The sequence below is a fragment of the Chelonia mydas genome, chromosome 17 (assembly GCF_015237465.2).
Source record: "Chelonia mydas isolate rCheMyd1 chromosome 17, rCheMyd1.pri.v2, whole genome shotgun sequence".
In the NCBI taxonomy this organism is placed as follows: Eukaryota; Metazoa; Chordata; order Testudines; family Cheloniidae; genus Chelonia; species Chelonia mydas.
The window spans coordinates 10,200,000-10,227,442 of record NC_051257.2 but is presented as its reverse complement, the minus strand read 5'-3'; the positions used below and the strand labels follow the sequence as shown (position 1 = coordinate 10,227,442).

At 40.6% G+C, this 27,443-nt stretch overlaps 1 protein-coding gene across 3 annotated transcripts in view; it reads right to left on the bottom strand.

The window, feature by feature from the left end:
- Window positions 1-19,714, bottom strand: part of PAFAH1B1 (platelet activating factor acetylhydrolase 1b regulatory subunit 1) — a 64,304-nt gene extending 44,590 nt beyond the window's left edge. Inside the window, exon 1 of one of the 3 annotated variants that reach the window (XM_037880191.2) lies at window positions 19,355-19,714. The gene's annotated coding sequence lies outside the window, so the exon portion shown is untranslated. Of the gene's footprint in view, window positions 1-18,838; window positions 19,304-19,354 lie in introns of those variants that run through there. The other 2 variants (XM_043530902.1, XM_043530903.1) reach the window with 2 other exon arrangements.
- Between the last annotated feature and the right edge of the window lie 7,729 nt (window positions 19,715-27,443).

The following is a 27,443-nucleotide window of genomic DNA, read 5'->3' as shown; positions in this document are numbered from 1 at the left end:
GCTCTGGAGCTACTCCATATGAAGCCAGTCCGGACTCTGGGGGAGCCTCCTCTCTGTGAGCAGACTCCAGGGCACTTGTTTTCAGGGCAAGACGCTTACACAGCTTCGACCTTCCTGAGTCTGACCTCAGAGCATTCAGCATCCCCTTCCATACCGCGCACTTCCCACAGCGAGTCCGCACAGGCGGGGCTCCTGGGGAAGCCAGTGGGTCCTGCACCCCAATTCCGCAGTCAGACGTGACTCTCAGCCAGCCAGTAAAACAGAAGGTTTATTAGACAACAGGAACATAGTCCAAAACAGAGCTTGTAGGTACAGAAACCGGACCCCTAAGTCAGGTCTATCTTGGGGCCAGGGAGGCCAGACCCCGGGGGTCTAGGCCTCGCTCTCTTTCCTCAGCCAGCTCCAAACAAACTCTCCAGCTCTCTCTCACACCTTTGTCTCTTTCCCAGACCAGGAGGCCACCTGATCTCTTTGTTCTCCAACACTTTCAGTTGGCATCTTTGCACAGGAGGGGCCCAGGCCATCAGTTGCCAGGAGACAGGGTGTTGTCCATTCTCTGTGCAGACACCATCACACTGGCCCTCTAGGGCTCTGCAATAATCACACCCCCTTATCCCCCCACCTAAGAACTGCACAGGGCAAACTGAGGCACCCACACAGTATTCAGAGAAAACATTAAGAGCATTCCCACTTCATCACACTTGCAAACAGAAGATTAAACTGCAATAGACTAAGGAGAAGATCCTTTTTCATGCAAATGTACGTTTTTCTTCATTTACTATAAAGAACAATATAAACAAGCAGGATATTAAAACTGAGAAAGTCCTAGCCACTCATGGAGCTGTCTATGCTACAGAATATTTTAGTTTCAAACCTAATTAAAGAAATGGTTGACTTCATACTGATGATGTCCACATGCAAGTTGTTTACTCCTATCCATGTGGAACCCAACTCATGAACAGAGCTACATTATGAGGCTGCACATGCTTCCAACATTTCTTCGCTGCTTAGATAAGACCAATTAACTATTTGTGTAATTATGCTAACAAGTTCTACCTCCCAGGTTTTGTGCATCTCAGTACAGCACAGATGTGAAACAAATTCAGTCCTTTCCTTTACTTCTGGTAAAAGCAGCTGAAGCAGTGGAATAGCTGCCCAGAATTTTCCTGAATATACATATATGAATGGCTGTAAGTGTGTGAGCAGGTCAACATGGTCATGCACGGCTGGCATGGCTTAAAACAGATGCTTTTCCTCTGGAAGTAGCATATCACAAACCAGTCAAAACTAATGATTTATTGTAATAGTATTTCACCAAGAGGTCAACTGTGTAGCTAATTAAGGCCTTGTCTACATGCCACTTTACAGCACTGCAACTGTCTCGCTTGGAGGTGTGAAAAAACACCTACCCAAGTGCTGCAAGTTTCAGCTACTCCCCTCATGGGGGTGGGTTTTTTACAGCACTGGGAGAGCTCCCCCAGCGCTGGTGCCGTGAGCCACGTTAAAGCACTGCAGCACTTCAACGTTGCTAGTGAAGACATACCCTGAGGTACTCACGTTTCACTAGTCAGTCTGAGCACTACCATTGGTTCAGCAGGATACTTACTTGCTGGAGAATTCTATGGTATTTTGGAGATAGGAAGAAGTTAGTTTTGCAAAATACCCTCAACTCAGTTTGTAAGAAAGCTACATGCCTGTACACACCAGCATGAGGTGGATTGTACTCCCTTTACAAATGTTTAAGCTGAGACCAGGACTAACCGACAAGTTAAAGCTCACACAGCAAGTCAACTGTAGGCCTAGAACCCAGTATTTTCAATTCATGAACTAATTTAAGACTACACTGCCTCCCCTGTAAGGATTTTTTTTTTAAATTCAGCTAAAAAGTAAATTCCTGGTCAGACAGTTTATTATAAGCAGTCTTATTTTCCTACAGGTTAAAAAACAGATGTGTCTTTTTCCAGTGCATCTCCCAGAGCACAAACAGCTATCCTTTCAACAGCTTGGCTCTTGCTTTTGCCCAAAAGTTTAAAATTAAGATTACAAGCAAATAAGTTATCATGCCAATAGCACTACTGTATCCATTGAAGTTAAGTGGCCTTTTGTTGACTAAAAAAATAATTATTTTCCTCTTCGTCTAGCTAACAAAAGGTTAAGCAAGGTCATCATTTAAAATGACATACTTTGGATTCGTAACATTTTTTGGGTAGCCATCTGCTAGTGTCTTGCCTATGAACAGACCGTTCCATATCAGTAAAGCTAATCAGACAAGTTCACAGGCAGACAAACTTTTACGCTTGTCATCTTACAAGGCAAAGATGTAAGCAAAACAAAGATTTCAGGTTTGAAAACACACAAGGAAGAGTATTAATGTACCATGTAGTATGGAGTCTCTCTTTTTCGCTAAAGTCATTAATACAGACAGCTCAGAATAGCTCACAATACTGACCCTATAAATCCCTTGAGGTTTTTAGGAGAAATCTTATAACGGATCCAAGACAGTATTACTAGAAAAATATGTAGCTAAATTAGTTTGGACGCTTGTATGATGAAGTATATCTGTTATTTTCCTCACTTTGTCATGACTGTAGCCAGGTATAGAGGTGACCATGTTCAGATATTACAAGTTAAATTCCTGTGAACCTGTTCCACAAGAGAGAAAGTCTGGCTTTGAAATAAATATAATTAACTTACAAAGGTAGGAACTACTAGAACTTATTTCTTTCTATCTAGTGATACTCATGTTTTAAGAGTTTTACATTTTAATTGTAAAAATTTAAAATACAGGCTAAATATTACTCATTCCTTAAATTTTTCTGGGTAAGAAGTTGTTGGATTGTTAAATCAGGGATTAGTGTACCAACTACTGATCCAAGACTCAAATTTAAAGAAAAAACATTTTTCTTGTAAACCCCGCTCCCCCCCCCCCCCCCCAATCAGCTCAGAGCACTAACAGTTTACAAAAAACATTCTACTACTCAAACTACTCTGGTGTGGAATATTGTAGAACACACGTACCAAAGGCAGCAGAAAGTGCTGTCACATACAGTCCATCTGGCCATGTGATACTTGCTTTAAGAGCCAAAGGTATTTTCCATCTCCTTGACCAAACAGGACTGGTCTCATCCCAGTGTAACTAAAAAAACCCCATGTTTTAATAGATGTTCCTGGAGATGATTCTAGAATGATGGGGGTTTTCGTTATGTTTAGGTTCTTTATTGGTTTTTTGGGGGGAAGGGGGGCATGTTTGTTCTTACGATTTTTGGTGTTAGCTGGAAAATCCTATTCCTTCATTAAAAAAACAAATTTTCCTACAGAGATAAGAGCTATAATATTGTACCTGCTGATCAATTTAAGAGTTATGGATCAAACAAGCCTCCTAAAAAAAGACCAACTGAAAGACACTTTAGCCTACTGCAGGAGATATTCCTTCCCTCGCCCCAAAATGAGACATTGTTTCTCCTATTGTCTGTCCTTTATCACAGTATCACTTTCTCAGTTTAAGATGGCAATTCTGTGAAGTAAATAGATGTACTTATTACTTCAAAAACAGATTTTCATTTCCAGATATCAAATGGTTAACAATAAATTATACGATTCCCACAGACTGACAGGGCACAGATGCAATAGCGTGAAGCTTCTCTACTTCCTACTCCATAAAACTGAATGGAAACCAAAGAATAAAATGTGACAGACTTGCTCTTAACTGCTTCCCTGCCAAGCATGACTTGCTGTGAAGATATGAGCAATGTTCAATCTTCTGAAGGAAGAGATCTCCAGTAAGCAGCACAAAAACTTCTCCAAATGCTCCTACAGCAGCTCAACTAGAAGCCCATCAAGAGAATGAGACTGAGGCCATGTCTACACTATCGGGACTGTAGTTATGATGCCCTAGCAATGCCAGCATAATCCCATTGTACAGAAGCAACCCAAAGCAACGGAAGGGGTATTTCAGTCTCTGTAGGAACCACCGCCCGAAGCTATGGCAGCTAGGCTGAAGGATGCATTCTTCCATCAACCTACACCAGGAGTTAGGTTGCCATATATTTTAAGCATAGGCTAGACCTGAGTGAGAACGAGCAGGCGGCACAAAATTTAAATATCCTGCTTTTTGCCCTCAGAAGGATCTCTTCAACATGAGATTCCTCTGACATATCTACTCTTCATATTACCAGAGGGTGCATCTTACATTAAAAAATTTAAAGACTGTTGTCCAACTATTTCTGCAAGAAGATAAATAACGAACAATACAACACAACATTGTCAGCCCTCTACAAATACAGGATTGAAGAGTGGTATACATGCTGAAGTACAACCTTTCAAAAGCAGTGTCAAGAAACAGACAAGTGAGGTTCTCATTACAGCAGACTCAGGGTGCATTTAGACAGGTTAAATATGGAGGACAGTCAACCAGGCAGTGGAAAGGTGAAGACCTGTTGGATCCTTTCCTGTAGGGAAAAGGATGAAGCAGAATGGCCCTGGAGCCTCTTGTTCTTTTTCCAGGAGATGATGGGAAGGAAGAGAGTTCTTTTCCAATAGGAAGTAAGCAGGCAGAGAAAGAATAGTACAGGCATCCTTTAAGAGAAGTGGAGGGAGGAGCAAAGTTGAAGCCCCTGTTCTTCCAACAGAGAAAAGCAGCAGCAGAGCAGCATATGTTGAGAAGGAGTTATTGGGTGGCAGAGGGCCTCCTGTGTATCTTGGAGCCCTGCAACAGGAAGGCAGCAGGGCAGGTCCTGTGTTTATATTAGAGAGAAGAGCCAAGAATTCATTTAATAGGAAGAAAAGAAGAATAGAGGCCTCACTAATTAATGGGGCACTATAAGAACCCAGAATTTGTATATTTGGGGCAGGAACCCATAATTTATTGAAGACAGAGAGCCCACCTTAAATTAACTGAGTATGCCCAGCATCTTCCACTAGCTTAAGCCCCTAAGTATGCTACAACTTAAATTTGTAATTAGCTCCTAGCACAATTGGATCCAAGTATAGGTTATGTACACATACCACACAGTTAGAGGCTATTACTACCTGTGATAGTTAACAGCACTTCATTCCTGCTAGCCGGTGGCTGCCTTCCTATAACCAGTTCAACACTTCCTACAGCATGGACAGGATCCTCTAACCAAGTATGTGTAACCAATTTAACTGGCCTTCCTTCTTCACAACAGGCTACATACTGCAACACCCCAGAGCACATTACCATAGGTATCAGCAATACAAGTGTGTGTGCACGCCCTGCTTGTAACATTTTTCCTAGCTAAGGCTGCCTACATTTTCCTAAAATGCATTGCTCCAAACAGTAAGTGCTGACACACAGGCACAGTTGAGATAACAGAAGCTGCTGTGTGGACAACCTATATTACTTATAACCAATTAAGGTGACCTAACTGGATATAAAAATGACAGTAAAAAGCTGTAATGAAGACAAGGCCAAAGTGCATATGTGTAGTGTAATAAACAGACATATTTGGAGTGTCATGGGGAAGCATCCCACTGCAAAAAAGGCAGAAGTACACTAGCATTCTTTTACAATTATTAAAAACTAAATCTTACCAGCTTCTCCTACAGTGGCAAACACCTACTAGTCAAAAGAACAAGCTCGGTGGTCCAAAGTTGTTATAAGAGGAGGAGTCCCCATCAACATTGAGGAAGTCCCTAACAGCATCATGGTAGAAGCCAGTAACATTTGCTAGAATTCTATTCCAAGATCTAGCTAAGAGGTGACATCTTTGTCACCCTGACAAACAAGAAATCTCCTAATTCATTCCATCTTCTGGAAGCAGCAGCTTACTGCCTACTATGAGAAGCCAACCCCCATTCCTCTTTCACTCTTCTCAACTGTTTGTAAACCCCAAAACAGCATTTTTGCTCATCCTCTCTTATGAGCCTCCCCAACAATCCTAGGTATCCTAGATTTCCTGGCACAGTTAAACTAACAAGTTTGATCAACTTCACTGCAGCCAAAGGTGTTATGAAGAAAGAAGTGAAATCGAAAATTAAGAGCCTGTGAAACTGACCTGAATCATCTTAATTTTACTCTACAGCTGCTTGGGAAATCTAAAAGCAGCTGCTAATTGTGGATAGATCCATCGACTCTGGAGAACACTATTAACATCTGTTTATATTCAGCATACTCTTTGCAATCACAGGGCTAGGGTTTTGGGGGAGGTTTTTTGGTTTGTTTCTTTTAAAGTTGAGTTCTGCAGAAACTGATGGCTTAGGCTCCCCAAGCAAGTTTTCCCCATTCAGAATTGGAAGGTGGTTTTATGAGTTCCCTGCTGTGATAACTGACATTAAGACGAAAAAAAAAAAGTCTGTTAAGTAAGTTTTTCTGTACATTTACAAGTATGTATGATCTAGAGTCTATTAGACCCTAGTCATTCACAACTTTGGTAATTTACAGGAGACAGTAACAAGTTTTACACGCAGCCCATTAAAATATCCTTGCTCTGTCACTTTTTTTTTTTAAGCCTTTATTAAAACCTTTAGCATACTACTACTTTAAAGCTAAGGTAAATGAAGTTCTGATGTGATTTTGTACTTACATGTTTTTAAATAAAGAGTTTCTCAGTTTTCAATACAGTGGAAAGAAGTTATCCAATAAGTTGTACAGCAATACAGTAAAAAGTAAGTCTGAAGGCAACAATTGTAAAAGGCATCAGTAAAAATTCAGGACCTGTTTTTAAAAGTGAAACAAGCTCAGGAATATTCCATGAAGGTACAGGTTTAGCTGTGAAGGAACACAGTTTTAGCCTTAAAAAAAAAACATTGAAATCCAGATTTTAAAGTCAATTTGTCCTAAAATATTTAAGAAAAAGATACACAGTTCTCAAAACTTCTGTTTCATCTTACTGATTAGTCTAACACAAGTTACACATTTGAAGAATACAAACGCTTCCAAAACATTCAACCGCAGTTCTCAATATAGTGGCATACAAGCTGAAGGGTTAATCCCTATTTAATATTCATAGACCATATATAAACCTGGCCTAGAGGATTAATTTGTTACTAGATCTATTATGCCACATCATCTTCTTGCAATATTTTAACATTAAAAATCAGAGGGGGGTGAAAAGGCAAAACTAAAATAGAGGATTTCAGTAGTCCAAAACCCAGGGTTACTTTAAAGGGTATCAAAGATTTGTCCATTGTCACGTAAAAAAACAAAAACCCACCCGTGTACCAGACATTCCATATCTGCCCTGGAAATTGAGGGACCAGCAACTACCAGTAGAGAGGATTTTTTTCAGAAACAGGGTTATACAAATCTGTGTGACATTATGAAGAACATAGTATGGGTAGAAAAAAGAGTTACACTGAAGAATCAAAAGAAAATTAGACATGGGGATTGCTTAAAAGTAATTTTGAATTTACATTGCAACTAGCAACCAATTTAGGATCCAATGACCAACGTTTAATTATGTAAGACTGAGTTGTCTTTCAAAATTAAAAAGACAGACAGATGAATATATCAAAGGGACATAATTTAAGTCATTTCTGTTTGAAGACTTATTTACAAGTACACCTAAGGCTAGAAGAATTCTCCAATTTTATTATTTTTTCTGTTTATACATTTGACAGAGCTATGTGTCTAGTCAGCCTTCTCTCTTCATACAAGTTTTCAAACTCACCGAGAGCAACTGACTTAAAAAATGGTGTTAAGCCACAAGCACTGGCACAGGGATTGAGTAGACGTAACTTGAAACAGATATGAGCTAATAGCAGTCCTTTAAGCACTACCAAAGGCTAAACTACTGTTATATGTAGAGCTGCACGGCTGGTGAATTACATAGACATACAGGGTACTCGGGGCCTTAATATGACTCTTTCAAAATACATTAAGAGAATGGTCATTCCCTGGCAGCTTCAAAGATATAATTCTGAAAAGTATTATGGGAGAACTGTGTCAAAGGCATTTCCTTGGATCTAGCCTTATTTCAACGGCTTAATTTTGCTCTAACACATGAACAAAAAGCTGCTCTGAACCAGTGAACTCTAAGGGTGTAACCCACAAAATAGATCCAGTCTCTCTAGAACGAATGGAGTGGAGGGGGAAGGAGGAGAGAAGGGGAAGACTATGAAGAGAGCATACCATTTAAAGAAGAGGGAGGACCAGCTAGCCATGGAACTGGTCCAAAAACAAAAAAGACAGTGAATTAACATCTATATCTCAAAAAGAAGTTTAAGACATCTGTCTCCATCTGCTGGGAAGAAACTGCCTGGTAAATTATAAGGGGGATAAAATATAAACCTCCTATCCTTTTACCACCATATATGTCATAAAATAAGTCAGTGAACAAAGAAGTCACCATACTAAGGTTTTATCCATCCTGAAAAAGTGACCATGGCGGGAAATTTGGTTAAAATACCATTGAATCTTCAAGTAAAGACAGAAACTGAGCTATATTTTAAATAGTATTCCTATATCATACTACAGTCCTGCAAGTCCATAGCTGTAGCACAGTTCAAGAACATGATTAAGAACATTTTTAGTTCCCTCCCCTCTACTTTGCTACATCAGTATTTTGATCATTGCATTATCTACAAATTAGACATGACCCAGTACATAGGTCCTACCCTGGAAGATATTTAGGATTAGTACCTGCTAAGTATGCAGGGATGAAACTAACAGTGCAAAACGGGAACTCACTTTGAGGTGGACTAATCTTTCTTCTGTTCAACCTATGTAGATACACAACTGGTTAAGAAGTTAGAGAAAAAACACCTACAAATCCTTCCACATTAACTATTTTTTTCGAAGAGGTGTCCATACTAACCTCAGATGACTAGGCTGAAACATAAGTCCGACTCACCTTTAAATTATGGCCCAAATGAACAATTTAAAGCAAAATATCAATGTAACCTATTACACATAGGGTTTGATCATAAACACTTAATTGATCAAACAAAAGGACAAAGATACCAAATTTTGTTTTCAGAACATATTTAATACAAAATACAACTTAACATTACACTCGTGCATGTTTTATTGGCCCAAGATAAAGAAGAAAAATTGGTTGACATTAGACCACTGCCACCATTCATACAAAGAATTAGAACTCCCACCCCGCCACGCACCCCCAAGGCCGGAGATAAACAGTTTTTAGAAAGCAAGCAATAGCCTACTAAAGTTTTAGAAAATGAAAAAAACATGTCATACCATTCATTTTGTAAGGTATGTTCTTCAAACAATAAAGAGGTGCACAATGTTCAAAATTTAAAAACTTACAATTCCGTTACAGTCTACTTTAGAAAAAGCAGACTGGGAAATTCAGATTTATAACCAACATTCAGGTGCCTTTCACATACTATCAAGGCCTCGACACCAATGCAATACTGCAAAAATATTTGCCTTTTCAGCACCAAGCCTATTATGAAGTTTTGACCAAACCAAACATGCTACGAAAAGGATTTGCTGGCGCAAAAATGAGTATCAAATTTTGACAAGACTCTGAATTCACTTCTGTATTCCATCATTTTTTCCCTCAGCTTTCCAGAGATTTTGATGGAACAAAGTTTGACAGCTTCCTTCAGAAACAGAAACCATTTGAAATCAGAAACTGGATCTGTTCCTTTTCAAGTATTTAAAATTAAAATCTCCTAATTATATTCCATTAAATATATTTTGGCTTCTTCCTGCTCTAGACTGAGTGTATAACCTTGCAATTTAGGATTAGTTTTGTTGGACGTTGATGGAAAGGAGACAGCTTTTCTGTAGAGTTTTCCAAGTTTGCCCATGTGGTTCTCTGTTTTTTAGACCAAGAGAGGTTTCTCCAACTGCAAACATAGCATCAGCCTGCAATCTGTCAAGCCCCTCTAACATCTAAAACAATTTTAAGCTTAATACCTTTCTGTAGAGTCCTTTGTATAAAGCATGTGCTATGTTTCCATCAAACTCCTCCTGGCAATAGTTACAAGTTTAAACTAACATTTTTGATTGTCTTTATATCTCCTTAGATATTTTACGAATTTATATCTCCTTATATCTTTACGAATTCCACTGAGTGTCGTTGGGAAACTGAGGCACCAATCCTTTTTTGGTCAACCATGTGGTTGTGGAAGAGTTTCCATCTTCCACAATCAGCTCTGAGATTGTTTAAAGTAGAGTCCCTCAACTACTCAGACATTTAAGATGACTGCACTCAAGAATTTCTTGTCTTTTTATACTTAGTTTTTGTTGTCCGACCAAATGGCAAAGGCTTCCTTATCATACTGCATCTTCAGGAGCTTGAACACATTTCAGTTTTCTTTTCAAAGAGTTAACAGCGTCAACAAACACCCTTTTCCTCTGTGGAGCCATTACAGGACCACACCTTATGTTTGGCCGGGCATCTTGCATTGCATTTCTATGTTGATTTTTTTTACTATAAGTTTTTCTCCATTTCTCTTCCAGCATCGAGTAGTGGACCTGTAACTTTAAATTTGTCTGTAGGACTACATCCAGGGTGAAGTACTTCAATCGTTTCCTTAAACTGACTGTTGTGTGTTACACTGAAGGTGATGTGGCCATGAAAAACACTAATACAATCCTATGATGCATCAGATGAGGTATTTCTAGTAGACACAGAGAAGTGTTATTACCATTATACAAGGCACTCATGAGACCTCATCTGGAATACTGTGTTTAATTCTGATCTTCCATGTTTAAGAAAAACTAATTCAAACTGAAACTGGTTCAAGTATGGTCTACAGGGATGATCAGAGGAATGGAGAACCTACTTTATGAAAGGAAACTTAAGGAGCTTGATTTCTTTAGCCTAACAAAATGAAGAAGGAGAGGAGATAAGATTGCTCCCAATAAATACGTCAGAGGCAGCAGAGGAATTATTTAAGTTAAAGGCCAATGCTGGCACAAGACCATATGGCTATAAACTGGCCATCAATAAGTTTAGGCTTGAAATTAGACAAAGGATTCTAATCACCAAAGAAGAGAAGTTCTGGAACAGCCTTCCAAAGGGAGCAGAAGGATCAAGAAAACTAACTTGTTTTAAGACGGAGCTTGATATGTTTACAATGGGGATGGTATGATGACATTGCCTACAGTAGCATATGGTCATCCCCAACTGTTATTAGCAAAAATATCCAACAGCTGGAGATGGGACACTACACGGGGAGGACTCTGAGTTACTACAGAGAATTCTTTCTGAGGTGTCCAACTGGTGAACCTTACCCACATGTTCAGGGTCTGATTGCCATATTTGGGTCAGAATCGAATTTTTCCCCAGGTCTCACTGGCAGAGACCTTGGGAGTTTTCACCTTCTTCTGCTGTATCAGGTACGGGTCACTTGCTGGTTTCAACTAGAGTAAATGGTGGATTCTCTATAACTTAATGTCCTTAAATTAAGATTTGAGAACCTCAGGCTGAGTTACTGAAGTCATGGATCTATTACAGGAGTGGGTGGGTGAAGTTCTATGGCTTGCGATGTGCAGGAGGTGAGAGATGATCATGGATGGTCCCTTTGGCTTTAAGTCTATGAATCTACATTAGCATAAAATTAAGTTGCAACTTGATAAAGTTCAGTTTGTCATCTTCTGGATCTTTTAAATGTTCTTTGCCATTCAGAGTGAAGTCATAGCCTATTTCCAGCATAAACAAATTTCAATTTATGAGTATCTATCTTAATGCATCAGAAACAAGTCAAAACATGAAAAACCCTAGGTAACACTTCACAGGGCCGGGTTTTTTTGTTTTGTTTTTTTAAAAAAGGGGGGAGAACTTGTTTTCCCCTGCTGCTCTGATTAGAGCATAGTAACCTCCCCAGCCTTCCCCTGGTTTCAAGTATATGAAACACATTTAATATCACTAAAATGGGTGGGAAAGATAAAGGAGAGAATAAAAAGAAAACAATCAAAGATATATTTCCCTGTCTTTGGGCAAGAGACACGTGTCTCTAATTACTATTAATGTAAGAAACATTATGCATCAGGACAGACGTCGAATTTTGAAAGGAATAGTGCCAGCCAACACTATAGTACTCTGTTCATTACAAAGGTCAGTATACAACTGCTCTCAAATTTTCACTCTGCCATCTTCATTTTTCCAAGGAGATGGCACACTGGATCAAAATACGCAGTTCATTTCTGATAGTCATCCTTTCCCCGCCCCCCCGCCACCCCGCTCTATACAGCATTATGCCTCTAATCTAGGTCAATTAGGAAAAATTATTATTCCACTGTTAATAAATGTACCTTCTGCTTTTAGAAAATCATGCATAAATTAATGAAACCATACTATCCCTAACTGTATGCAAGCATTCAGGCATCTAAAGAAACAAGTCATTTAAAAAGAATTGATTATTTCTCTTCCACTTAAAAGGCAGGTGGACCAAGTGTAACAGATAAGTAGGGCAAGTTCAACCACCACCTATTTACTTTAAAAAGAGTGGTATATCGCCAGATGAAAGCTTCAATCTATGGTAAGATGTGTAAATTAAATGATTTTGTTTACTGTGTTAAACTTTCCTACCATACTATCTTACATTTATTTAACACCTAAAATTGAGCTCCCTTTGAGGAGAAGAGAAATCAGCCTTGGGGAGTAAAAAAAGTGACTTATCCAGTTAAATTGAGTCAATTTAGTTTTGCCTAGCATAATAGGAGCAAATATCCTTCCTCTCATAAGCCTCATCAGTCGGGTCCTACCAAATTCACAGTCCATTTTGGTCAATTTCACGGCCTCAGAATTTTAAAAATTGTAAATTTAATGATTGCAGCTATTTAAATCTGAAATTTCACAGTGTTTTAATTGTGGGGGTCCTGACCCAAAAAGGAGTTGTGGGGAGATTGCAAGGTAATTATTGTACGGGGTGTTGCGGTCCTGCCTTCAGAGCTGGGCAGCTGGAGAGCGGTGGCTGCTGGCAGGGAGCTCAGCTCTGAAGTCAGATCCACCACCAGCAGCAGTGCAGAAGTAAGGATGGCATGGCATGGTATGGTATTGTCACTCTTACTTCTGCGCTGCTGCCTGCAGAACAGCTGCCACTCTCCAGCCGCCCAGCTCTGAAGGCAGCAGATAAGGGTGGCAATACTGCGATCCCCTTAAAATAACCTTGTGACTCCCCAGCAACTTCCTTTTGGGTCAGAACCCTCAATTTGAGAAACGCTGGTCTCCCCTGTGAAATGTGTGTAGTTTAGGGTAAAAGCACACAAAAGACCAGATTTCACAGTCCGTGATGTGTTTTTCATGGCTGAGAATTTCATAGGGCCCTAGTCATCAGTATTAAAAACTGAATGTGGCAAAGGTCTTTGTTTTATGTCCCAGAGAAAGCACTATGTCCCATGCTACTATAAAAAACCATTACCTTTAACCAGTGACTCAAAAGAAGACATGCCATCTCAGTCACCAACAACCCTTTCTACGACTTCTTTTTATTCCTGAATATCTATCCAAGAACTGATCAGGCACAGTGATATTTTGCATAGAAAACCTGATGAAACTGCAGCTGAAGATTGATGTGACTGCAGACGCATCGATAGGAAGCCTCAGAGATCTGGACATGTAAAACAGTTGGGTCTAACTCCATTCCAGAAACAAAAGACTAAAAAAAAATCATTTAAGATGGTAACAGACTAGTAATTATAGTCATTCACCAAGTCCAAGAACTTAAAAGCAAGGAAGACAATAGCCATTCAAAAATCAAATACATACTTAATCACAATAACCCTTAACTGAGCCAATAATTGTTTTTTGGTTATCATGATCTTTGTATATGAACAATTTCTTAGAATCAATTCTATTAAGTGGGAAACTTAAAATATTTGTTAACTGACAATTTGCAGTAAAGTACTTGGAATTCTTTAAATGAATGCATAATATGGATTTTTAGTAAAATGACATGCGAGGTATTGCCCTTGACACTGCTTAGTGTGACAATGTACATATGTAATTATTTTTCAAGACTGTTACGTTTATATTTTGAATGCTGTTGAAATATCATTTTTGCTTGGGTCAGAACTAAAGTTTCTTGTGATGAAATATGCTCTTTATATTTTAAAATGAAGTGTTTACGACTCCATTAGCGCAAGATTATATATCCCTTACTAATCCTCTCTTTGCTTTTATACACTTGGGTTTTGTAAGTGATGGAATAGGTGAACTACATCATTGTTAACTAGTAACTTAAACAGTTTAAAGGACAAGACACCAAAAAGCCCACACCACCATTCATTTTTTTCCCCTCATATAAAATGGGGGTTTTTTTGTTTGTTTTTTTTTAAACTACACAGGATGGACAATTCACTAGGTTAAGTTACAGTGGTACCGTGGTCAATGCAGCAATGGTTCCCACAAAATCCTTCCTGCATTTGATAAGTGTTGATAAATCCCTTTCCTACTACACAGCTAAATTAGACACTAATGGCACATGCAGTACAGATTACAACAAGCTGTATGCCAGACTGAAGCCTAGATCCCAAATCTGTTCCACATCCAACGTATAACTTGCTATACTACGTCATCTCTTAGATAAATCATTGAATCACTGCCTCCTACTGGCCCCAGGTGAAAAATGTGGCTGCTAAAAGTACTTTGCATTTTACAGTAGTCATCAGCAGGCCCAAACACTTTATCAAAGACATTATCCTCATTACACTTGACTTTAGCACAGAAATTGGACTCATCCTGGTCAGAGAGGCTGTGTGGTCTAGTGGATGTGTTATGTGTCTACCACTTTAAAAAAAATTCAAGGTTCTGTTCTGAACTATAAACACATACTTCCATCTGGAAGATGACCCTGTACATATTCCCTCTAAGTCAAGGGAACATTTTGGTGTAGAATGTAGGAGTAGTAGTATTTCTCTTTGAAAAATAGCCTTGGTCAGCTCAGTCTTAAAGTGTTCTGACACCATGTTTTTCCTCTGTCAATTTCAATGACATGGCTCCTTCAGATCATGTCTAATTTACAGGTAGCAGCAGATTCTTGAACATTTTACTACTCCTGTGCCCTCCAAGAGTCCGTGTCAAAGTTTACCTGTTTCAAATTTGAGATGTAATATGATTGTTGGGCAGACAGAAGAACTTAAAGCAACATTAGATACTGGTAAATATTTATATTATCATAACACCCAAAGGCCCCAATTGGGACTAGGATCCCCACCGTGCTGGGAACTACTTTTAATTACTATTCCAAGAGTTACTTTATAGTATTTTAGTCACAAGAAGTATTTGTCTTCTGAAAATTATGTTATCATACTTCATTCTAAAACAAGGTGGGGAATGGGAGTTACAATGGAGCTCAAAGTTAGCCTTTTAATAAAACTGTGATTGTAGACTTAACTATATAGAGGCCAATGCTTCATCCTAACACTTAATGCCAGAACCAGAACCTGTTCTTCCAACACACAGGCCTCTAACATTTGAGAAAGGAGGATCTCTTAACTGGAACCTATGGAAATATCAATATATTCTAAGATGCAATGCAATAAGCCAATAAAGCACACCTGTTAGGAGCAAGATTGGACCGCAAAACAACAAAAATAATTAATAGATTAAGGAAATTTAACTACATGGAAAGTTCGAACAGGCAATAACAAGCTGTTTTTAATTTAAGGGAACCAAACTTTCAAATCAGGATAGGATTGTATCTCCCCTGATCCAAACAGTTTAAAGGTGGATGAGTTTTCTACATTTTCCTTTGCCTTTGGGCCAAACCAGTTTTCCAAATGGAAGTTAAGTTCATCAGTTAAATTTGCAACCAGCTTCTACTGTGCAAAGGCTATTACTTCTCCTAACACAATAATTCAGACCACTGCAGTTCATGGCTAATAATAACTTCTCAAATATCCAACTTTTTGCTATTAACTCACATAAATGTATTCAAGGACCATTGACATGCATAACATTTTACAATAGTAAAAATAACCATTGACAAACAAGACAAGGCCCTGAGTTTAAAAAATATATGTATAGTACAGCTAGATGCAAGTTAGATTGCATAGGCCTTAAAGAAAAGATAGTTTTGAAAGTAAGGCAAGGCACTCAGCAAATATTGATTGAATGGCTGTTCTAGGTGTAAAAGATAACATGGAAGAAGGCACAGAGTTGAGAGTAGACGATAAAGTCTGAAAATTTTCAAAAGAAGATTGGGTGGAGCATAGGAAGCAGTGTAGGAAGAAATGATGTCAGATTTGTAGGCAGGAGAGACCTTGCATAGAGCTATACAAGTGAGTATTAGCTGCTACTTCCTTCAGAGACTAGAAAATGAACAGGTTATTCCTGTACTAAAGGCACTTAAGATGATGCATTTCATCTTTCCAAGGAGGAAAGTATTCTGCTCGATTTAGCTTTCTTCCTATTCTGGAGACATCTTACAGGACAGATGTTTTGTTAGTAAGCATAAACCTTTCCTGATCCATAACACCAGTTTCTCTAGTAAATCAAAATTTATCTTTTAAAAACAACTGCTCTGTAATAGATATTTAATTTTATGTTAATTTGGCAAATAAGTTTAGTCTATACTCACCTAATACCAGAGACTAAACCCCAAAACGAAAGAGATACAAGCACCACACAAAAAATGATTCTGACAACTTATCAGAGAATCACCCTCAGTTCAATGACAGGTTTCAGAGTAACAGCCGTGTTAGTCTGTATTCGCAAAAAGAAAAGGAGTACTTGTGGCACCTTAGAGACTAACCAATTTATTTGAGCATAAGCTTTCCTGAGCTACAGCTCACTTCATCCGATGAAGCTCACTTCATCCTCACAAAAGCTTATGCTCAAATAAATTGGTTAGTCTCTAAGGTGCCACAAGTACTCCTTTCCTCAGTTCAATGTTATACTTTCTATGGTCAAGACTGGATTTGGGTGGGAATACTGCTTCTCCTCATTACAAGAGGAGAGTACTTCTAGAGAGAATAAGAAGTCCTTCCTAGACATCTACTAGTTGATCCCTATGGTGTTCCTCAAACGTCTTTGTTCTGAAGCTTTTTCTGTTCATCTTTAAACCTAAGCACCAATATTACCCATGATGCTGAAGGTTTTAGTTGTATGAGAATGCTACACAAAGCAACACCTTTGTACAAGAGCTTTAAAAATCCTTACACATCACTTCACATAACTGCACCACCCACTTTCAAGTCCTGCATTCCCTACACCTTATAAAATTACCCTGCTAGGGCACTGGAGTGTGTAGGGAATACATCAAGTTATATGAATGAACAGAGCACCAAGCCACAATATAGGAATTCAGAATGCATTTTTTCAATTCATCTTCTGTGTAAACAATCTCCCTTAAAAATGATAATAATCCTTAATTTCATTTAAATAAAGTCAACAACTGAAAAATCAAAGTCAACATATGAAAAGCATAATCAGACAACATAATCCTTGCTTTGCAACAGTGACTGGTCACTTTTTACTGCCAGACAAATCGATATCCACCCTGCAGAAAAATAAACCACAAAACAGAATGCTAGATTCGTTTCATTTCAAAAGGTTCCTGCACCACTAGACTCTTCCCTAAAGAAGAGACTTCATTGTTACAGCAATTAGCATTCCCACACCCCAGCAAAATGCAAGCAAAGAAAAAAAAAATTGCTATGAAAGGGTAATCTAGCCATTTCGCAGCTTCTCCTCCTTACTCCACCCAGTCTCTTCTCTGCTCAATGGCTGCACCCAGCATCCATAAACATGGTCAAATCAAACGAAAACACAAAAACAATAGCCCTGCAAACAAACTAGATAGCGGCAACAAAACCTTTTGTTAAATACATATTTTCTTTGTTTAGCTCCTTAGCATATTTTCCTGTTTTTCAGAGCCACTTTAAAGGCAAATGATATATTTTGGTAGGAGACCCTCCCTCTTCTGAAAGCCAGTTGAACGCTGCACAATTGTTTCATAAATGACAAATCATTGTGAACAGATTCTTCTCCCTATCTCATAAATCTAAAATGTATATGTACCATTTTGCCATAATATACACCCTGAACCCTCCCCACAAACACACAGATGATTCAATCAGGTTAATAAATCTAAACATATCATCACTTATGATTATTTTGCAGTCAAACAGTTCAATGAAGGCTTTTAATATAGCTTCAGTAACCTACCACCACCCTGGCTAGGTAATTCATTATGAATTGATTTGACCTGCAACAACCAAGCCCTGCTGCAGCATTATCAGCAGAGAAATTTTACCACAGCTAACATGGCAAAGGAGGTGGGGGTGTCACATTATTGTTGTATCAAAGGCCAAGCACACTATCTCCTTCATCCTACACACATAAAATTTACACCCACAAAACTGAGCCACCCCAACTTTTTATGACAGTAAAAAAGACAACACCACTCTCAACCCCTCACCCCCCCCCAAAACTGCCTGCATATAAACTCCATCCTGCACAAAAGCCAATAGCAGCAGGAAAGATTCCTACTTAGATTTCCATCCTTTCTCCCATCCACCTATTTTTGTCCTAAAAGCCATTTTAATGCCAGGTACTAGGCAGGGGTTTGACCCGCCCAAAAATGAGAGATTTAGACCTCCCTCCCCCATTTCTGCTGCAGCTGGTTCTGAAGGTCTGACCCGCCTCCTAGCAATGTTTTTTTTCCTTACTAAATCACTGCAAGGAGGTGGGGGCGGGTGGGAAACTGACTCAAAATAAAGGCTAGACCTCTCCTCTCTAGTAGCAATCCTGGTTTTGTTGTTAGTGTTGCGGCTGGTTCCGAAGGTCTGGGCCACCTCCTAACAAATCTCAAAGGGAACAAGAGAAGGAAGAAACAAAACTAGACTCTCTAAGGGACTTTTTTTTTTTTTTTTTGGGGGGGGGGAGTTTACATGACACACACACCCCACCCTCCTCACCCCCAAATATATATATATATATATATATATTTACACTACCAGTCTCCTGTCCGGCCCATCAGCCCTATCTTCTCCTTGCTGGTTTCTTGTTAAGTCATTAGGGGAAGGGGAGAACTAGAGGCCTGAAGGGGGGGGGCGGGGGGCAAGAGACCCCAGAGAGAGGGGGCTGGAGCCAACCCAGAAGGGGCACATCTCTCCCCCACCCCCTTGTCTGGCCCACCCCCGCCCTGTTTTCCTGTTAAATCACGGGGGGGGGGGGGCTGAGACCCAGTGATGGGGGGGCTGCCTCCCCTCACGCCCCCAGTGCTGCGGAGAAGGGGATGGGAGCTCCCCCCCCTTGTCCTCCCACTTCGCCCTGCCCCCCCCTTCCCTCCCTCCTCACCACCAACGGGCGCGGCAGCCATTTTGAGAGCCGAGCTGGAGAGAAGGAGGGAGGGGGCACGGGAGGAGGGAGGCGCACAGACCGCAGGGCCTGGCTCGCACCGCCGCTCCCAGATTCGGGGGGACGGACCCTGCGGGGGGCGGAGAGGGGCGCTCCCCCGGACGCGGCCTTACCCGCGCCGCCGCCGCTTCTCCTCGGTCCCGGAGGCCGGTGCCGCCCGTCGCTCCCATTCACCGGCGCTGAGCCCTGTGGAGCGGGTGGGGGTGGCGCTACGGGGGCCGGTGGGGGTGCGGGGGAGGAGAGGGAGGGGGGTCTCGGCAGGCTCCGACCCGCTCTCGCCGCCGCCGCCGCTCCGGCTCCTCGGTCTGTCAGTAGCGCCCCGGCCGCCAGGAGGGAGGGAGGGAGCAGCTCGGCCCGCCGCACTCACTGCGCATGTGCAGGAGGGAGGGCGGGGACAGGAGCCTAGAGACCATCTTGGGAAGCTAAAGCTGAGGCTCGCCTCCCGGCGTGCACCGCGCCCTGCCGCCTCTCCCGGCATGCACCGGGGGCAGCCCCTTCTTCAAACATCTCCCAGCCCAAGTGCCAACATCTCCCCCATCCCCCACTTCCAGGCCGCAGCCCCCCCCCCCCCTTTCCCCCAGTATGTCCTCTCTGCTGGCCCCACACACCCCATCCTCCAGTATCTCCCGGTCCCACACACCCAGCCCCCAGCAAACCCATTCCTGCACACCCTATCCTCCAGCATCCCCCACACCCAGCCCCACACACCCAGCCCCCAGCAAACCCATTCCCAACCCCAGGCCTGCACACCCCATCCTCCAGCATCCCTCACGCCCAGCCCCACACACCCCATCCTCCAGCATCTACCAGCCCCAAACACCTTCATTCTCAAGTCCACAAACTTCCTCCCTATCATTCTCCATTCCCATCTCCACACCACACACTCCATTTCTCAGCATATCCGACTCCCAGCCCCACAGAACGCCTGTCCCCTGCGCAAAAGAGATAGGGTTGTCAGTTTGAGAGGACTATCTTGTGACATTCCACACAACTCTTCCCTGACATGCCCACTCTCAACACCCATCTCCCACGTATCAGAAAGTGACTGCTCTCCAGTCTCTAGTTAAGTGCATATTTTCAAGTAGACTGCCAGAGATGCATGTGCAAAATCCCAGTTTGTGTGCACATGTAACGATAGATTTGCATCCAGCCATGGGCCCGTGCATTTATTTATTTATTTGGATTGAAATTCAACATAAAAGAATGCCTAGCTGAAACTCTAGGCACCCTTGACAGTAATTATAAATACAACATGAAAATAATTATGAAGGTGAAACAGGAGCATGAGTCACTACATACCAATTATTAGTCTGCATACATATTACAGATCAGAACCTTCCATTTCTCACATTACCATTAAGTCAGCCTCAGCTCTGCCAAAGGCCCACTCAGAGAAATGGGCTTTGCAGCATGCCTGGAAGAGCAACAGAGTTGAGCTATTTTGGACCAAAAAGGGGAGCAGCTCCCTCCTTTTTGTATTGAGGAGCTCCCGCTCAGATGCCTCTACTGATCTCAACTGCAGCACTATGGCACGTAAAAAGCAGCAGTATCTCAGGTAGGAAAATCCTAGATCATTTAGGACTTTATAGGTCAAAATCAATACCTTATATTTCACTTTGAATCCAAGAGGCAGCTAGTGCAGATCCCAGAGCAGCGGTGTCATGGAGGTTGTATGGTGCATGTCGAATAATGTGCTCATAAAGTAGTCACACATTTTTGTGCACTCATGGATACTTCCCAAGGGACAAAAAATCAGGTAGACTCACAAAATCTTATTAGAAAAATGTATTCAAATTGGATTGACTATGAACCCTGTAGACTGAATATTGGTTCAAGGACAATAAACACAAGTAATGATAAATAGCATTGTATTAAGTTGTGGGAGGGTTCCAGTGCAGGTATTGCAAGGATCGGTTTGAGGTTCAATGTTATTTTTTATTAACCTTTTAATTAATTATCTGGAATACGTAGTTTAAGTCATTTTAATATTTGCAAATGATGCTAAACTGAGAAGAGTTGCAAATACTTGTGAAGAGACAAATATTAAAAAGGGACATGAAGAAGGTAGAAATATAGGAAGAGGGTAACATAATTAAAACCACCATGGAAAATGTATCTTAAATAGTACAAATTGCTAATACCTATGGAGAAAAATAATTTGAAACATACACTAAATGGGAAGAAATCTGGGAAACAGCAGTACTTAAAGAAAGTAAGGGTGGTAGTAGCAGTCAGCTAGATGTGAGTTTGCAATGCGGTGTGGCAACATCTTCACAGGTTAGGAACATCAGGTTCAGCTGCTGTGCGGAAAAAATCCCCAGAGCTAAGTCGTCACTGTTCCTTTCTGATTGGTGTTGCATTTGGTGTCACCACAAGGAGATGGATTGGCATCGTATGTTAATTCTGGCTTGTGTGAAATCTGTTGCTGAATCAGCAGTATATTTAACAAGTGAGCTTGCCCTCAGGACCTAAGGTCACTAGATCTGAAAGAAGCATGCACATCATTCATGACCCTTACCTCCTTTTGATTTGAGATCTAGGGACTCGGCAAGTCTCAGCACATCCTGCTGAGATACACTCATACCACCCTAGAGCAATATGAGAGAGTAATAATACTTGTCTGCTGTGTTATTATAGCTATGTTGGTCCCAGGATATGAGAGAAACAAGATAGGTGAGGTAATATCTTTTATTAAACCAACTTCTGTGGGTAGACAATCTGTCTGATCTTGTATTTAGCTTGGCCATTCTGGTTACCTTCTCCAGACCTGAGGAAGAGCTCTGTGAAGCTAAAAAGCTTGTCCCTTCCACCCACAGAAGTTGGTTCAATAAAAGATATTGTTTCACCTAGCTTGTCTCTCTCAGTAATAAAACTTGGCACTTAAATAGCATCTTTAAGCCAAACATCTCAAAGTCCTTTACAAAAACTTGTTAATTAAGTTGCAGTATTTAATTGTGAAGTAGGAAAGTGTTGATAGCTATGTTTCGTGGAAGTAAACTGAGGCACAGATTTCAGAGCAGCAGCCGTGTTAGTCTGTATCCACAAAAAGAAAAGGAGTACTTGTGGCACCTTAGAGACTAACCAATTTATTTGAGCATAAGCTTTCGTGAATGACAGCTCACTTCATCGGATGCAACGGAGAGGCACAGAGAGATTGTGTGCCTTGTCCACTAGTTTCCTGCAAGTAAGTAGCAGAAGTGGGCATAAAATCCAGAAAAGTTAAGACCCAGTTTCCTGCTCTGCCCATTTACAACACTCCTTTCTCAGGATTTATACCCCAACAGCCAAATTCTACCCTCAGTTACACCCATGCAATCGCCATTGACTTCACTGGCTTACCTGAGTGTCAGTGACAGCAGACTCTAGCCTAGGCGCTTAACAACATATTTTGTGTGGGGTAAATGACAAAGAGCTGAGCTGGTAATAGACAGAATCAGTGCAACCTCTTGATTATCATATGTCAAGCTGAAAAACAGAAAGAACCTTGTTATTACAAGAAATGTTATAGAGAGCTAAAGTCACCCCTTGTGTTGGCCGGCATAACTCCATAGTCCCACCCATTTTACACCATGCCTGAATTTGGTCCATAATGTTTTCTATATTATTGGTGCCCAGTAAATACTTAAATATTATTTTTCCATTTAATTTTAGTTGTAAAGTATACATTTCAAGAGGACTGAAGGCACACTGCCATTTTCACAATCACACTTCTCTTTGAATATTTTTACCCAGTATTATAAGTAACATATAAGATTACGACACAAGTAACTGAAATTAGAAGAAAAAACATATCTCTGGTTTTTCGGTTTGTTTACTATGGGCATTTGACCACACTTTGTGCATAGTCAATTTCATGTTTCCCTGTGTATCATCAGTTAGTCACTTTCCCCTTTCACTTGTTTGGTTTTTCACATAGCAATAGGAAAGATAAAACAATATACAAACAAAAAACAAATTATGAAATGTGATAGTAAAACTGCTAAAACAGCAGGGTCAATTGGGGTAAGTGTAGAATACAAAACTTCTTTTGATTTATTTTTTTAATTGAGTAGATTGCAAATTGAGAGTCCCTTTTAAGTTCTAAAGGCTCCTTGTGCTTTATACCCAGAGCAGCTGATATGACAACTATTTCCAAAGGCAATTCTAGGGATCCACAATGTACCAAAAGCATAAAAGTCATTCACTATTACAGCTATGAATACTAGAACTAACAGTGAGGTAAATGGTATGATGGTTAGTATACCGGCTTTGAACTGAGGAGACAAGAGTTCAAATCCTAACTTAAAGGGAAAGCAGTTTTGTGGGTCTTATCCTGTGCTCTATTTCTGGTTTCAGAGTAGAAGCCATGTTAGTCTGTATCTGCAAAAAGAACAGGAGTACTTGTGGCACCTTAGAGACTAACAAATTTATTTGAGCATAAGCTTTCGTGGGCTACAGCCCACTTCATCGGATGCATAGAATGTAACATATAGTAGGATATATATATATACAGATAAGTTGGAAGTTACCATACAAACTGTGAGAGGTTAATTCGTTAAGATGAGCTATTATCAGCAGGAGAAAAAAACTTTTGTAGTGATAATCAAGATGGCTCATTTAGACAGTGGACAAGAAGGTGCGAGGATACTTAACATGGGGAAATAGATTCAATATGTGTAATGACCCAGCCACTCCCAGTCTCTATTCAAACCCAAGTTAATGGTATCTAGTTTGCATATTAATTCAAGCTCAGCAGTTTCTCTTTGGAGTCTGTTTTTGAAGCTTTTCTTTTGCAAAAAGGCCACCCATAAATCTTTTACTGAGTGGCCAGAGAGGTTGAAGTGTTCATCACAAGGGTGTATTGTTATTATTGTACAGTTTTGCATAACTGACTATTCTTGCATTCAGAAGAGCTAGGCTAGCAGGCATATTACAGGTCAGGTTTGAGATGCAAAAGCCAAGCTGGGTTTAATTAGTACTTGCTTTTGCTGTATTTAGCTCAGGTCTCTAGTATGAGTCACTCATTTGCTCAAAACTAAATGCACTCATGGGCTAAAACAAAAATTTAAAAACTACAACGAAGGCCCCAACCATTCGGAGAGCTCCTTGCAGGTGTATTCCTGCTGCCACGTGGAACCTCACTGACTACAGGACAGGCCTAACAAAGAAAATAACAGAACGCCACTAGCCGTCACCTTCAGCCCCCAACTAAAACCCCTCCAACGCATTATTAAGGATCTACAACCTATCCTGAAGGATGACCCAACACTCTCACAAATCTTGGGAGAAAGGCCAGTCCTTGCCTACAGACAGCCCCCCAACCTGAAGCGAATACTCACCAACAACCACATACCACACAACAGAACCACTAGCCCAGGAACCTATCCTTGCAACAAAGCCCGTTGCCAACTGTGCCCACATATCTATTCAGGAGACACCATCACAGGGCCTAACAACATCAGCCACACTATCAGAGGCTCGTTCACCTGCACATCCACCAATGTGATATATGCCATCATGTGCCAGCAATGCCCCTCTGCCATGTACATTGGTCAAACTGGACAGTCTCTACGTAAAAGAATAAATGGACACAAATCAGATGTCAAGAATTATAACATTCATAAACCAGTCGGAGAACACTTCAATCTCTCTGGTCACGCAATCACAGACATGAGGGTCGCTATCTTAAAGCAAAAAAACTTCAAATCCAGACTCCAGCGAGAAACTGCTGAATTGGAATTCATTTGCAGATTGGATACTATTAATTTGGGCTTGAATAGAGACTGGGAGTGGCTAAGTCATTATGCAAGGTAGCCTGTCTCCCCTTGTTTTTTTCCTGCAAAACCCCCCCCCAAGACGTTCTGGTTAAACTTGGATTATTGCTGTGCACATTGTAAGATGAGCTGTTGCCAGCAGGAGAATGAGTTTGTGTGTGTGGTTTTTGAAAAAAAGGGGGGGGGGGGTGTTGGGGGGGGGTGAGAAAACCTGGATTAGTGCTGGAGGTGACCCACCTTGATTATCATGCGCATTATAAAGAGGGGTTTCAAAGGGAGATGGGCTGTTGCCAGCAGGAGAGTGAGTTTGTATGTGTGTGTGGTGGGGGGGGGGAAGGGTGAGAAAACCTGGATTTGTGCTGGAAATGGCTCTACTTGAGGATCACTTTAGATAAGCTGTTGCCAGCGGGGGAGTGAGGTGGGAGGAAGTTTTGTTTCATGGTCTCTGTGTGTATATAATGTCTTCTGCAGTTTCCACGATATGCTATGCATCCGATGAAGTGAGCTGTAGCTCACGAAAGCTCATGCTCAAATAAACTGGTTAGTCTCTAAGGTGCCACAAGTACTCCTTTTCTTTTTATGGAGCTCTGTGTGGATCTAATCGGAGGATTGGGGCTTATTGTTAAAGTATATTGATTTCAATGTTGAAAAGGGCAGTGTCCGTTCAAAATAATGTATCAGAACAAATTTCCTTACTTCTGTTAGTTATAACACCTGAGATTATTAACACTAAAATGCTTTTAGACCAACTTAATTAGCCTAAATTTCCCGGCATGCATTTTTCGTTTAATTTTCACTATTTACACTGTTGACTTTTTTTATTTCACTCATCTTGAGCAGTGAAAACAGATCAGTCATTTTTTGACTTGATTTTGATTTGTACTAAGGTCCCCTTCCACTGCATTGGAATTGCAGAAATGTCTTGAAGTGGGTGCAAATGTAATTTACACCTCCTTTAAGGAACCTTTGTACTGCTAGATAAGTGTAAAAAAGAATGTTTCTTTTGCTTCTAGTCACTTCCACTTTCATGTTCTCATGCACTAGCAAGATGCTGCAAAGCTTGGGCTTCAAACAGTGAAGGGAATGTTGATATCCAGAAAGAAAATATCTACATTGTTTGTTTGTATTTGTTTTTAATTTATGAAAATATTCAGTGTATATTTGTTTTTATAAAACATTTTCACTGTAACTAAACTTAAATTTTCAGCCTAAGCTACATGACATTGCTCTTCTACATCCAGGATTTCCACTGCAGCTACATGATAGCAGGTAAATTGTGTCAGCATCTGTGAAGTACTGTGCATTAACTCTAGGCATCCTGTATTTTAAGGAAAACATTTGCCAACAAATCTAGACTATGTGGGTCCAGTTCAGGCCTGATATAAACTGATGCAACTCCACGACTGACTACAGTAAGTTACACCTACTAATATCAGGCCTGAATTTGACTCTACATCTATACTCCCACTTCTTCTTCTCTCTTTTTACTACCCCATTACCATAGTATCTGCGCACCATGCAAAGAAAACAATATTTATTTCAGGGAAATCTTGAATATGGTATCTTCCAGTCAAAACATACCTCCCTCCTTCTCCTTCCAAAGTAGTTCTCTCTAAAGTACAGGTGAGTGATATTCCAGAAACTAGCCAACCAAGAGAACTTGTTATGGGGCAAAATTTTCCAACCTTTTTTCATGCCCAATGAAAAAGTCACACTGCAAACTCTGAGTGCTAGTAGACATGGAGCATTATCTCATTTTAACCTCTGAAAATACTAACCATTATCTGATATCATGTTTTTCATATTTAAATATTCGAAGTAAATCTTACTGTCTGTTTTATATTATGAGTCCAAGGGTCATTGGCTCAGATTCTTCAGAGTGCTGACTAGTGGTATAAGGACAGGCTCTTAGAAGTTGCATAGGCCAAGATCCTCAAAAGATTCATTGAAGTAAGGAGCCAAAATGCCTTTGAGGATCTGGGCCTCAGAGACTTGTTCATGGTCATAAGAGAGTCAGCACAAGAGCCAAGGAATGGACCGTGGAATTCTAAGCATTCCTGTCCCCTAGATTTGTCTTTCATATCTCTCTAAAAGTGACATTGTTTGTGACACTCGTAATATCATCAGATAGTGGGAACCAGTTTTTTCATCCTACGTGAACTGCTGGAAATGGCTCACTACAAAAGGTTCCCCCTCCCCCCCCCCCCCGCTCTCCTGCTGGTAATAGCTCACCTTATGTGATCACTCTCCTTACAGTGTGTATGGTAACACCCATTGTTTCATGTTCTCTATGTATATAAATCTCCCCACTGTATTTTCCACTGAATGCATCCGATGAAGTGAGCTGTAGCTCACGAAAGCTTATGCTCAAATAAATTTGTTAGTCTCTAAGGTGCCGCAAGTCCTCGTTTTCTTTTTGTGATCTTTTAGAATGTCAGCAGAAGAAACT